General features: G+C 43.0%; 1 pseudogene; it reads right to left on the bottom strand.

Moving 5' to 3' along the window:
• Positions 1-8,514: 8,514 nt before the first annotated feature.
• On the bottom strand, positions 8,515-11,415 carry LOC123142303 (receptor-like protein 43; annotated as a pseudogene).
• Positions 11,416-14,388: the final 2,973 nt, after the last annotated feature.

The following is a 14,388-nucleotide window of genomic DNA, read 5'->3' as shown; positions in this document are numbered from 1 at the left end:
TGGAGGTGTGTCTGTCACCGTACATCCATTGCCGGTTCATCTGCGTGCATTATCTATAATTATGTGTCAAAAGTAAGAAAATTAGACAAGTATCTATCTAAAGTAAGAATCTTTTTCTTTCAGAAAGAAGATAAGAACAAGAGGCTCACCACGGTGGTGCCGGCAATGAGATGGGCATGGGCAATCGATGGCCGTGAAGACGGGGACGGGGCGTGACGGACCGCTAAATCTAGACAAATCTCGGGAAAAACGGAGCTCGGAGGTCGAGCTTCGAGAGGAGAAAGCTTAACTAGTGCGGCTCGGGCATTTCATCGAACACCTCATGTGCATAGGAGGTGAGCTAGAGCACCCAAATGCCCTTCCCTCACCAGCCAGAAAAAACAGAGCACTGTGGAGTGCTCTGCTGCGGCGATGTGGTATATATAGGCAACTCATTTGTCCCAGTTCGTGGCTGGAACCGGGACTAAAGCTCCCCCTTCTGTCCCGGTTCTGGCATGAACTGGGACCAATGTATGTTGGCGAGGAGCGAGGACCATTGGTCCCGGTTCGTGCCTAGAACCGGGACAAATGGGTCCAGACGAACCGGGACCAATGCCGACGAGGCCCTGGCCGGCCCTTGCGCTCATGAACCGGGATGAATGCACCCCATGGGTCCCGGTTCATGCAGAACCGGGACTAATGGGCTGGCCAGGCCCGAACCAAAGCCCTGCTTTCTACTAGTGTTGTGCCGGCGCCCGGGCGGCCGGCGTTGCGGTATCTTAGGGAGGAGCGCCTATAGTCATGCCCCGGGATGTAGCCATATCGGTGAACCTCATTAACAAATATCATTTTTTATACTACTATATGTCCTTCGTTTTTTTACTGAAGTGCTTCACTGGCACTTCGAAAACCTTATTTGTATATCTGGCCACATGTGGTAAGTAATCTACACTATTAATTTTTTTTTGGATTGTCGTGCCTACAGTTGCCTACCGTATGTATTGGCATTTAATGATGTTGCGCCATTGCCAATGGCCCCTCATACATACGGTATTTGTCTAGTTAACAACTGTAGGCAACTGGCGCTCCGTATAGGATATAGAGTATACTCCCTCTGTCTCAAGATTTTTTTCTTAGATTTATCTAGATACGGATATATCTAATACTAAAACGTGACTTGATACATCCGTATTTAGACAAATCTAAGACAAGAATTTTGAGACAGAGGGAGTACTACTCTACGTGCGGTGTTTTGGTGCCCTGGCTCATTTATACCCGTGATGAATAGTAAATTTTATGAAATAAAAATGACTGAAACAATTTGTTTTTTAACCGAAGATGCTCGAGTGTGTCAGGAGCGTGCAAAAAATCACGAAAATGACAACCGAGGATCTATAGACAAAGAAAAAAAGCACTCAAAGAAACTTAAAAAGAAATGCATTTTGGAGAACTTAAAAAAAGCGAGTTTATTTTTATTATAGAAATAACAAACAAAAAAGATTTATTGTAAACCCCCCAAAGAATATCAAAATAATAAATTACATATCAGGTTTAGAGGTTTTTTCATTTTTATTTAGTTTCATATACTACTCGTGAAAGAGGCTCTCACAGAGTTCACATTATTTTTGTGCCATACGCTCAGACTATTAGTGGATAGTAGTATCTACTATTAAATATATTCATGTATTTTGCAATAAACATCCATGACTACTGAGATTTATTCGCGTATCTCAAAAGAGATGACTACTGAGATTTATTCACGTATCTCAAAAGAGATGTTTACCTATCGTGCAATGAATTGTTCCTGCATCGAAACATATGGTCATCACTTTGGAGTGAAAATTGACATCTATAGAAGAAAAAAAGTTCATATATGTTTTTTTAGGGGAAGACCTTACGGCTAGCTTTATTAACTTCAAAAAATGCTTACATCATCCACAAGTAAACCGAAATTAAACTTGAGGGGGGGGGGGGGGGGGGCATCCAACCACATAGCTCGTGGATCATCCCGTCCCTGTTGAGCTAGCCTATGAGCAACCATATTGGACTCTCTATTACAATGCTGAAAAAAGACCTCCCCAAAATCTAAACACAAAAGACGACATTCATCAAGTATAGGGCCTGCCACCATCGATTGTCCAGAGTTATTTTCCATCGCCTGCACCATTGTCACATTACCCGTCCGAGCAACGAGAGTATTTGCACCAATAGAGTGAGCAAGTTTTAGTCCCTCCAAGAGTGCAGCCCCCTCAGCCGACTCTACATCCGCCACATGGTCAAGTTTTGACGTAGATGCCGCGACGAAACAGCCCAAGTGGTCTCTTATCACAGCACCACATGAACCGGTATGATCCTCCAAAAGCGAAGCGTCTGTATTTAGAACCAATTGGCCATTCAATGGTCTCGCCCATCTATTAGTTCTTGAGGGAACAATCTTCGTTGCTGCTGCTCGAACAAAATTAAGGGCCATAGCTAGTATGGCTTGGCTCGATCTTTCCTTTTTCTAGACGTCCTCTCCCTTCTCTATCTGTCGTCGTTGTCACCAAATATGCCAACTAGTCACCGCAATCATCTCCGGTAGCTCAATCACGTCCGAGTAACTCTTCTGGCTCGCCTTATCACACAAGAGAAAATCTAGTATCTCAGCTCCGGATTTCCCTGGTAACCTGGCTGCTGTTATTACTTCATGTAAGCCAAGAAGAGACCAGATTTGCCCGACCCGGGTGCATCCGGAAAGCGCATGCGCCACATCCTCCGCCTGCTGTTTGCAGACCGGACATTGCGCCGACGTAGAAATGTGTCGATCAACAAGCACACCAAAGCAAGGAATAGCATTATGTAATGATCGCCAACAGAAGATTTTCACTTTGTTTGGCACCTTGAGACTCCACAATTTCTTCCATATCGGGTGTGGTGCAGAACCACTCGAGAGAGAGCTCGGCTCAGTACTTCCATATGAATCTCCCCACTGTTTATAATAGGCAGAACATACACTGAATACTCCCGTCTTCGTCAAGTGCCACGCCACGTAGTCCTCAGTATCAACGTGATGCAATGGAATTTGCAATATGCGATCAACATTGATGGGCCAAAAAATTTCTCTGATGAGATTCTCATCCCGCTCTCCGGATACTGGTTTAATAAGTTCATTAACCCGGGTAAGCACTCTATTCCCGCGTGAAGTGACAATTTTCCTGGAGGAGCTGTTCGGCACCCACCAGTCCTCCCATATATTTATTTTAAGGCCATTTCCCACCCTCCAAATGCTTCCTTTCTTGAAAGTCTGGATTCCCGCACAAATGCTCTGCCACACATAAGAAGAACCTTTCTTCAAACTGCAGTTAAGCAATTCACAACTAGGATAATATTTGGCACGCAAAACCCTCGCACATAGCGAGTCATGATGCTCAATGAGTCTCCAACACTACTTGGCCAGTAGCACCAAATTAAAACTGTGTATATCACGGAAACCCATCCCACCTCTTTCTTTCGGAACACACATCTTCCACCAAGCAAACCAATGCATTTTCCATTGGTTTTCACCGTCACCCCACCAGTAATGTGAAATGGCATCAGTGATCCCCTTACATATTTTCTTAGGGAATTTGAACACACTCATCGCATACGTAGGGATGGCCTGGGCCACCGCTTTGATCAATGCTTACTTGCCACCATAAGATAGCATTCTTTCCTTCCACCCATTTATCATCTTCTGGATCCTCTCTATAATATGCTTGAAGCAATCAACATGGACTACCCCAATCATGGAGGGGAGAACCAAGTACTTATCAGAGAGAGATTATGTCATAATGTTCAAAATCTGGCACACCTCCACTTTATGTTCAACATCTGTATTGGGGCTGAAATATATCGATGAATTTGCTGCACTCACCAACTGTCCAAAGGTCGAACAGTACTCATCCAAAATCCTCTTTAGAGTGCCCGCTTTATCCGCGTCTGCTCTCATAAGGATCAAAGAGTCATCAGCGAAAAGTGAGTGAGATATGGTACGTGAGTCACAAGACACCTGGACACCCTTGAGGTTACCCGCTGCTTCCTCGAAGGCAATTAAATTTGAAAGCCCATCTACACATAAGATAAATAGGTAGGGATACAGAGGATCCCCTTGTCTCAAACCTACCATGGGATAAAATGGTGCTGTCTCATTTGAGTTAAATCTCACTTTGTACTCCACTGATGTCACACATGCCATAATAAGATCAATCCATCTCTAGGCAAAGCCCAGTCTTCCAAGTATAGCCATTAGGAATACCCATTCGGCCATGTAGTAGGCCTTATGCATATCAAGTTTAACTGCACAATTCCCAACCTTCCCTTTCTTCTTCTTCTTCGTAGTATGGAGACATTCATACGCAACGATCACATTATCTGTCATGATCCGAGCAGGTACAAAGGCACTTTGTGTCTCACTAATAATGTTAGGGAGGAAAACCTTTAGTCTTGCAGCCAGCATTTTTGCTATCACCTTATAAACAACGTTGCACAGACTTAGAGGTCTAAACTGGGAAACCTTATCTGGAACGTCAACCTTTGGAATTAGGAAAATAGTAGTGGTACTCCAGCCATCAGGGATAATTCCACTATTCACCGCCTCCAGCACTTCCTTTACTAAATCATCTCCCAAAAGGTGCCAATTTTTAATAGAAAATCACGTGTAGGCCATCAGGCCCCAGCGCTTTCAAGTCACCTATGCTGAATAGGGCACGTTTCACTTCTTCTTCCGTATATGGCGCCAGTAAAGCTTCATTCATATATAGGGTGTAACACGCGGTGTCACTTTATTAATCACATCCATATTCACTATGTCAACTTGTAGGTAAAAAGATTTTGAAAATAAGTATCTATAAGATTTTTCATCGCCTCATTATCCTCTAGCCATCCACCATTTTCATCCATTTAACAGCCGAATATAATTTTTTTACGAGCTGAGGCGAAGTTGTTAAAGAAGTCTGTATTCCTATCTCCAAACTTCAACCTGTTAGCCCTACTACGTTGGACCCAGTAAATCCGCTCTTTCTCCATGGTCTCCTCAATCTCAATCAGTAAAAACGCTGCCTATCTGCCGACTCGTCAGTGAGTGTCCCCGATTGCAGCGATTCCAACTCCTCCTTTAGTTCCTTCAAGCGACGATGAGGTATTTTCAGGAGATCTTGATCCCATCTATGCAGGTCCTAGTGGACCGCCGCTGTGCGACGCGACAGACAATCAGACATGCATGTCCTCTCCCAAGCGTCCGCGACCCTCTGCAACATTTCCTCCTCCTGTAGCCAGCGAGCTTCGAATTGTTTAGGTCTCGATCGAGCTTGCTGGTCCATACCTGCTATAACCTTCCAAGTCAAGCCCCACCGGCTGGTGATCTGATTTTGTATGGGCCGCGTTTGTGACTACAGCAGCAGGGAACAAACCAAGAAAAGCTCCATTGCATACTGCTCTGTCCAAACATTCCCACAATCTGCGTCTTCTCCACGTGAACTGCTCGCCGACAAAACCCATGTCCTCAAGTTCATAATCAACCAGTGCATCCCTGAAGTTTTGCATCATACTAATCGGTCTCGGTGCACCCCCCTCCTTCTCGTGCGAGTATACAATCTCGTTGAAATCTCCCACAACAACCCATGGGATTTGGTTCTGTTGATGCAAACCACGTAAGCAGCTCCATGATAAGTGTTTATTTTCCCACTTGGGCTCGCCGTAAACCCGGTGAGTCTCCATTGCTCTTCTGATGCCCCTCCCACCACTAAATGAATCATTTTTTGTCTTATCATTTATATTGATCACCACAGGATTATGCCAAACTAGGAGCAGTCCACCGCTGGCACCCACGCTTTCCACAACGTCCACCCGGTCCATTTTCAACTTTCTCACCAGTTTGTTTGCCCTAGTGGTGTTCAGATGTGTCCCGGACAAGAAGACGACATCCGGCCCCCGCTGCTTCCGGATATCCAGAAGAGCCCTTTCTGCCGTGGCACTGGCCATACCGCGGTAGTTACAGCTTAGTATTTCATTGTGCCCGGCGATCCTCCTCGAGAGAGGTCACCGATTGTTGTGTTGCTCCTTCCGCTGCCACACTCGGGTCAGCCCTCTGCCTCTTAGAATCTTGTATTTTCTGCGAGGTGTCAAGCAAACTCTTATCCACAGGTTCAGATGATTTACTCTCAATAAGGTTTACTTTATCAGTGACAAACCCAGGTGGAGGAATCACCGGGCCTGCATGCCTCTCAAAAACAGTACTATCCTGGACGATTAGGCGTTTACGTGCCAAAGGCACCATTGCACTGGAATTATTATCAAACCTCGGATCCACTATCATGTCATTACTTTCTTCCAAGTTCGGATCTCCCTTCTTGCCTCCTTTCCCATTAGTGCCTCGTCCTCTACCCGCTCTTCCTCCTCCTCGGCCAGCACCATTACAACTCCCATGATTTATTTGAGCATGGAAGTTCACCAAGAGCTATTCACCCCATTCGCAATCCTCCTCCTTGTGTATACCAACCCCGCACTCCAAAACTGTGTGACCTATGAGACCACAAAAATCACAGAACTATGGAAGTTTTCATACACAACTGGGTACTTCTTACTCTCCTTCAAGGTTAGCGAAACAAACCGCACCGGGATATCTAGCTTCAAAAACACCCGATCCCGAAGGTACTTCCTAGGGTTAATCCCGCCTTCATTCACGATCACATTGAACAGTGGAATCCCTACTTTCGCCGCTATCTTCTCTGCAACTTCTTTGTTTTTCATCAGCCCATCTGGCAGTCCAACGATCCTAGCCCACACTGGGATTCCGTCAAGTTTGTAATCACGGACGTTTGTTATGCCATCGTATTCCTCCAGGACCACTGCAGAGTTCCGGAACAGCCACGGGCCATTGTTCATCACCCGGTTCCAATCCCCCAGGCACATGAATTGTGCCAAGAAGTGGTTGTCATCCTGCGCCTTGAAGATCACCCCTGGGCCAGAGCCCAACCATTGCGCAGCGATTTAAGTAGCACTGTGTGGCTGAAGGGTCTCTGGGTGTGAACCCTAAAGATGACAACCCATCTCGTCTCCTTAATCAGCCCCTCGACCTCGCCAGAGAGATCAAGATCCTCTTCCTCCTCCCCATGGAGGTTCAGTTCTTTAAAACGATCCTCCAGATTGTAATCCGTATCGCGGGAGCCCATTGCTCCGCCGCTGCCGGACGCCCTCGCCGCCGAGGACATGTTCACCGCCGTACCAGCCATGAACCAGCACTCCTAGGGAGCTTTGGCGTGGTTGATCACGTAGGGATCGACCTGGAGATCAATCCAACGTGAGAACTCATGTTAGAGTTGGTGTATATTGGGTAAAGTTTGGGAACCCTCTAGCTAGCCGCCTGGGGAAGTTGGGAACCCTAACTAGACGCCAGGGGAAAAATACCACGCGTTGAGTCTTAATACGTTCATATATGTTAATTAAAATAAAAACCAGAGATTATGTCCCACTGTTGATACCATTTGACATCGTTTGGCGCTCACACAATGGGCCTTATTTATTAGACCGGGTTCTTTGTTAGACCAGTTCTTCGATTTTACAGGGCAATTTTTTTTGCGTACCATTGCACTTGTCTTTGCTATTCCTTTGAAATCTTGACCCTTAATTTCCCCATCCTGACCTATGTTCATTTGTCCATGAAAAATAGAATGAAGAAGAAAGATACTGGGAATCTCTTGGATGGTATCCACATCCTCGGTGATGTGGGTGTCCTCACGGCAAAGCGGTAGTTAGGTGCATTACCTTGAGTGAATGATATGAGTTTTGACCGCCCTTATTTTAACTTGTACTGAATCAATTAACTAGGAATTACAATGGTATGTAGCTGGTGCCGATACTCCTATGTATCCTGCAGTGCGATTGTTGTTTGCGACCGAGATCTTTGTCTCTTGGGGTTTAGAAAAGAAGACTCCCTTATATGTTGAGTGGTTCCACTGCTTGCGTCAAATTCTTGTGGTTACACTTCTTGCTACATCTACGATTTGAAAAAATTATGTTCCTTTTTGAGTAATTGCCATTGCAAGAATCGGTTTCAGTTATTGATGTGCAGTTCTAATTTAATACAACAGAAAAAATGAATCATTTATTTTCAGCCACTCTGTCTACTCGACATTGACGAGTATGGTTAGATAATGTAGAATGTGCTTGTGCTAGTTCAATAAGTAGTTGATAAGCTCTGGGAAATGTATGAACAAGCATCACTGAAAAGCTTAACATTCTAATAGACTCAAAAAACATTCATTTACACACTACAAACCATTAACACAAAAGGAACAAGAGACGGGAAATTAAATCCATGCGGGTTCATCATGACCCGTAAGTACAACCCAATATAACAGTTACATGCATTAGACCAAAGTTCATATTACAAGTCTACTAGAGAGAAAAGAATACATACTAGCATAAGCTGCCAAATGCTTCCGTACCTCTATTTATTCCTGACTTCAGTAGTGGTGAACATACATCACCAGATTTGCATTACCTTATTGGTTGTCACACTTAAGTTGCTGCCGGCTTGCGGTTTGTCCTGCCCCAAGTAACAACCACAAACACATATGCCTTGTCATACGACTTGTCAAAGAGGCGGAAATAGGCAACCCTCCAAACTTTCTTGAATAGTAAGGTGCAAAACACAACCCAAAGGCCAACCACAAACCCAGACCCAAGTCCAAAGTAAAAGAACAACACAGGTTCAGAAACCTTCTCAATTTTCTGTTGATTGTCATGCTCCGGTGCATTGCTTCCTGAGTAATTCCTTTCAAGAGGAGTGCCACACAGACCAATGTTGCCCGTGTATATGGACGGGTTCTCCAAGTAGAGGGTGTCAAGTTGACTTCCCTGTGGAATTCTTCCTGTAAGATTGTTATATGACAAGTCCAAGGAGCTTAAATACGTCAAATCTAACAAGCTTGTTGGGATTTCACCAGAAAGTTTATTCCTTGAGAGGTCGAGCGATTCAAGTGATTTCATATCTCCAATCTTCCTAGGAATTTTTCCACTCAATTGATTCCATGAGAAGTTCAGATTCAACAGTCCTTTAAGAGAGGTAAGCCCATATGGAATTTCACCTGTTAGGTAGTTGAGTGATAGGTCCATACTGACCACATCCAAAATTCTAGTACCGTACTTTAGTTCTTGGCGCTTCATCACAATAGGCCAAACTTCTCTAAATTTACCCACATGGCCGTTATACCATATAAACATGTCAACCCCAGGCTTCTTTGGTTGTTTTTGGGTCATTCCTGTTAAATTTGACAAAGACCAGGGTATAACACCAGATATACTATTTCCTGCTAAACTAAGCTGATGAAGGTGTATAAGTTTTGTGATAGTCACCGGAATAACTCCACAGAAGAAATTATGACTTAGCTGCAGAAAGCGCAAATATACCAAGTCTCCAATCCATGATGGCAATGTTCCATAGAAATTATTCACTGAAAGATCCACAAATGCCAAACTCGAGTAGTTCTTCAGTGATGATGGGAAATTGCCAGAAAACGTATTGTGGCTTAAGAGGAGGAAGACCATGTTAGACTTGTGAGAACACTGAGGAAGTTCTCCCTCTAGAAGGTTGTCTGATAAATCCAAGACAAGTAGGTTGCTCAACATACAAATAGATTCAGGAATATGCCCATTGAAGTAATTGGAGGATAAACTCAGTTCTACTAATCCGTAAGCTCCAAACTCTGATGGAAGAGTCCCTGAGAAAGAATTGTGTGATAAATCCAGATGTTCTAAGTTCTTTAGAGTAACCAGGTGTTCCTTTGTGTTCACACCATCTAGATTATTGTTGCTAAGGTCGAGTACAGTCAAATTCCCAAGCAGGCTGATCTTACATGGGACGTGCCCAGTGAGAAGGTTCTTAGATAGTGAAAGGTGAATCAAACTAGTGCAATTCCCCAACCATGGCGGTATAACTCCAGTAATATTGTTGTCAGAAAGGTCAAGGTCTTCTAATATAGTGCAACTCATTGTCCTTAGCAGTACAGGTTCAGTAAGATGGTTGCTCGAAAGAGAAAGATACTCCAAACTAGTGTTTCCCAACCATGGTGGTATATCTCCGGTAAAAAGGTTGTTAGAAAGAGTAAGGTGATACAATTTGGTGCAGTTCCCTAACATTGGTGGTATAGGTCCAAGAATGCTATTGTAAGAAAGGTCAAGGTACTGTAATCTAGTGCAACTCTCTATCCCTAGTTGTATAGGTCCACTAAGATTGTTATTGGAGAGATAAACAGAAGTGCAATTTCCCAACCCTAGCGGTATAACTCCAGTAAGAAGGTTGTTAGAAAGATCAAGTTTTTCTAAATAAGAGAGATTCCTTATGCCTAGCGGTATACCTCCAGTAATGTTATTGTAAAAAAGGTCGAACAAAGATAAGTTGGTCAAGTGCCCCATTCTGTTTGGCAGAATTCCAACCATATTGTTGCTGCTCAAGCTCAAGTACCGTAATCTGTTGGATGAACATCTAGGCAATTTATCTAGAAACTCTGTTATGTTTCCAAAGGAGAGGCTTCTATCAAGCGATAGGTCTTCCAAATCACAGAGATTTTCCAAGTCTACTGTCATTGTGGCTTTGATTCCCATGTAGCTCAATTCTAATGAGAAAGGTACCAGAAAGGCCGAGGTACTTGAGGCTTGTTAACTTCCAAAACCAACTGGAGGAAAGTGGATGGCCAAAGTGGTTGTAGGAGAGAAAAAGCTCCTGAAGATTTGTGAGGTTTATGTGTGCGAGGGATTGGTTGGCACTAGAAAGCAAGCACCCAGAAAAATCGAGCAACTCCAAAGATGGAATCTTATTCATAACAAGAGGCCAATCGGCTATTGAGCTGAGATTGATAGAACTCATATCAAGATGCACCAACAGAGGTAGACGGCTTAACCACGAGATGTCAGTTGAGACCATACTCGTATTGTTGCAATATATGTAGGATAAATCAAGGTATTCCAGCTTTGACAGGTTGCCTAGCTAAGGAGGTACCATACCGGAGAAAGACATGTAGGATAGATCAAGATACCTCAAGTCCTTTAAGGAACACGGCCATCAGGGCCACACAGTCCCGTGCCCCAGAGATTGAGGTACTCGAGATGCTCTAGAGAAAGCAAAGAAGGACTTATCTCACCGACCAAATAATATCTTCCGCCAAGGTCAAGCTTGACGACGTGGCCGGTTACGTTATCGCAGGTGATGCCTGCCCATTGGCAGAAATCTTGGCGCTCTTGTCGCCACGACCCTAGTTCGCCACCCGTATCATTGATGCTTTCCTTGAAGGCCAGCAAGGCGTCCCTCTCGCGCCCTATGCAGCTCGGTTGGAGCTTGCCTGCGTCGGCGACGGCGAAGAAGCTCCAGGTTGCCGCTGCTGCCATAAGGAGCAAGACGAACTTGGCAGGCGAGCGATCCATGGCGGTGGCGATAGTGTGGTTGTCGGCCGTGTGGATGGATGAGGTACCACGACAAGTGTTTGGGCTGACGCGAGTCACCAGTCATATTTCCCGGTCAAGATCGATGTCGTCATGCATTGGACTGATTCGTGGGGTGCTTCGTGGATGGCATGGTGGTCACGTACAGGACGTCCACAATTAAACATGTGGAGTGTGTGGCTAGGAGATTATATACTACCTGTATATTCTATTAAAAAGTTACTACTCGTATATACCATTTGAAATAATAATAATAGTAGCTAGTAACTGGGCAGGAACTGGCCAAAAGAAGAAAAGAAAAAAGCTGACAGAAACTTGCAGTGCAATGACCGGCGATTTACAATCTGAAGTCGCCGGTCAGTCACCGAGAATTGATGAGAGATGCATGTGTGGATGTCGTTCATCGTCTGCCCTGTGGCGTGGCTGCTACTAAGGTTTTTCCTCAAGGAGCCTAGTTCCAAGAGAGAAAATCGACTGTTATCTTTTTACAAAAGGTCATTATGGCTAGCTTTATTAAGATCAAAACACATTTATATCGTCTACGAGATTACGGACCACAGAACCATGTAGCTCATCCAATCAACTAAAGGAAGACTTCTTACAATAATTAAAGGTCGCTAGCACATGACCCGTTTGATTACAAGAACGATAACAATGCTTAGAAAGACCTTCCCAATCATGGAACTAATATCCACACACTCTGCAAACATTGCGGCAGCCGAGTGCCACCATCTTGTTTGCCTATCGTAGTAGTTAATAACCTCTAAGGAGTCTGATTCCGCCTCCACTCAAGTGAACTCACAAGAATAAGGAAGGGCTAATCCATCTCTCATAGCCATCGCTTGAGAGGTGATCACATCTGTCGCAACTGGGATGAATTTAAATTGAGCCGCCAGAAACACTCATCTATCGTCTCGGAGTATGCTACACCTTCATATGGGAAAAAAACAACATCTACATTTAATTTAGTAAAACGAGGGTCCGGTTTAGTCCACTTAACTTCAGGGGCACTAGGTGATCGTGATGATGCATCCTAATGATTGCTAGCAATAGATAAAAAACCGATCGAGACCATCTCCAAGCTGGCAGAACATATTCATTATGAGTGATTTGTCTCTGGATCCACCACAGGTACCAACCTCCGACTACAATGATCTACTTGAAGGTCAACTTTGGATGTATAGCAAGCTTCTCATTAGGAAGTGAAAGAATATGCTCAAAAATTGCTGACCCCGACACGTCCACTGGCAGGGCTTGGTCAATGATTTGAATAACCCCTAGGCCAATCCATAAGTCCCCCACATTAGTGCACACCAAAAGCAAGACAGCACGGGCACCATTTGAACCTAGCTAGAGCACACGAAAATCGACTCTTAGTCGCAGGCTAGAGCACTCGAACATGAAAAAAATCAAAGTAGAAAAGAGGAAGTCAAAAAATGACATCAATGGTAGCCCATAGGACAACAGGCCCGCCGGGCCCATGTAACACCGACACTTATGGACCAGAATTGTGCATGGACCAACTAAGAGGCTGGGACTATACATCGCCTTTTCTCAAAATAGAAATAGACTCTGCATCACACGACGCGAGTGTGAGCAACCATTCGCGTCAGGGGCTCAGGGTTCACGAATGGGCCCTAAGAACATATATAAGAGAAACGTTTGAAATCTATATGAAAAATGTTGTGGCATTTTAAAATTGTTCATGTTCTTAAAAAAACGTACGCACATTACAGTGAAGTTAATCACAGGTTTTTGAAAAATGTTAAAGGTACATAAAATAAAGGTTTCAAATGTATATAATTCTTTTGATGGCATAAAACAATGTTTTTGAATTTTTCGAATGTTCATACATTTTAAAAAATTATACGAGGCATTATAAAAAAGTGTTAATCGTATACTTGGATTTTTTTGAAAGTATATCAAATAAATGTGTCAGATGTATATGACAATGTACAATGGTTATGAAAAGAATAGACATGAAGCATGTATATGAAAGAAATATAATTAATTCTATTTATAAATTTTAATCATGTATTAAAAAATGTTGAACAAGTATAATTTTTTTATGTATACAAAAATATAGACATAAAAATAATTGTATGAAAAAAAATTAAATTTATATTTTGAAAAGTTTAACATGTATAAAAATAAATATTTCACAGGGACATGAAAAATATACATAGAATCAAAGAAAAACGATACAAACGACACATAGAAACAAAAAATGTCAATCAAAAAGGTTCTGAAACCCAAAAAGCCCCGATGAAAATCATAAGGAAAGACGCACAAAAAAACATCCAAAATAAGCCGGTGAAAAAGAAAGAGGCAAATAGAAAACTGAAGAAAATCAATGAAAACAGAAGAAAGAAACAAAAAAAACCGAGAAAAACGAAGAAAAAATTAAAAGAAAAACAGAAAAAACCAAAGAAAACACAATTTATAGAAAAAATAAAGAAAAACCGATGAAACAACAAAAAGAATCAAAAGAAAAATAAAAAAGTAAGAAAACATGGAGAAAAAGAATCATTTGGTTTTTGTCCGATTAACTTGCGAAATATTTGACAGCTTGGTTGACTAGTTTTGGTGAATATATAGTGAAGTATCAGGCTATGCCAGATGACTCCATACAATGGTTATTTTTCTTAAAGCTTCAATATATAGTCTCATAACAGCATTTTGTGGTGCTGCTCAAAAACAACTTTGTTTAGTTCCATAGACTGTCCATTCTGCTGTATCACTGCTTTCTGATATGATCCCAAAGCTACTAAAGAACTGAACTACTAAAGAATGCCTAGCCTTACCATCATGTTGACCATTTGTACTGAAATAGCATCACAAACTCATCCAATCTGGAATATAGCTTCCTGTTTCTCAAAATTAATCATGGTTTAATTTTCCTCTGCAGTCGTGTTTTCTTTTTCTTGGTACCTTTGACCTGTGAACCCCAAGCTA

The sequence above is a fragment of the Triticum aestivum genome, chromosome 6D (assembly GCF_018294505.1).
Source record: "Triticum aestivum cultivar Chinese Spring chromosome 6D, IWGSC CS RefSeq v2.1, whole genome shotgun sequence".
Taxonomy (NCBI): Eukaryota; Viridiplantae; Streptophyta; class Magnoliopsida; order Poales; family Poaceae; genus Triticum; species Triticum aestivum.
This window is presented reverse-complemented; position numbering and strand designations above follow the sequence as displayed.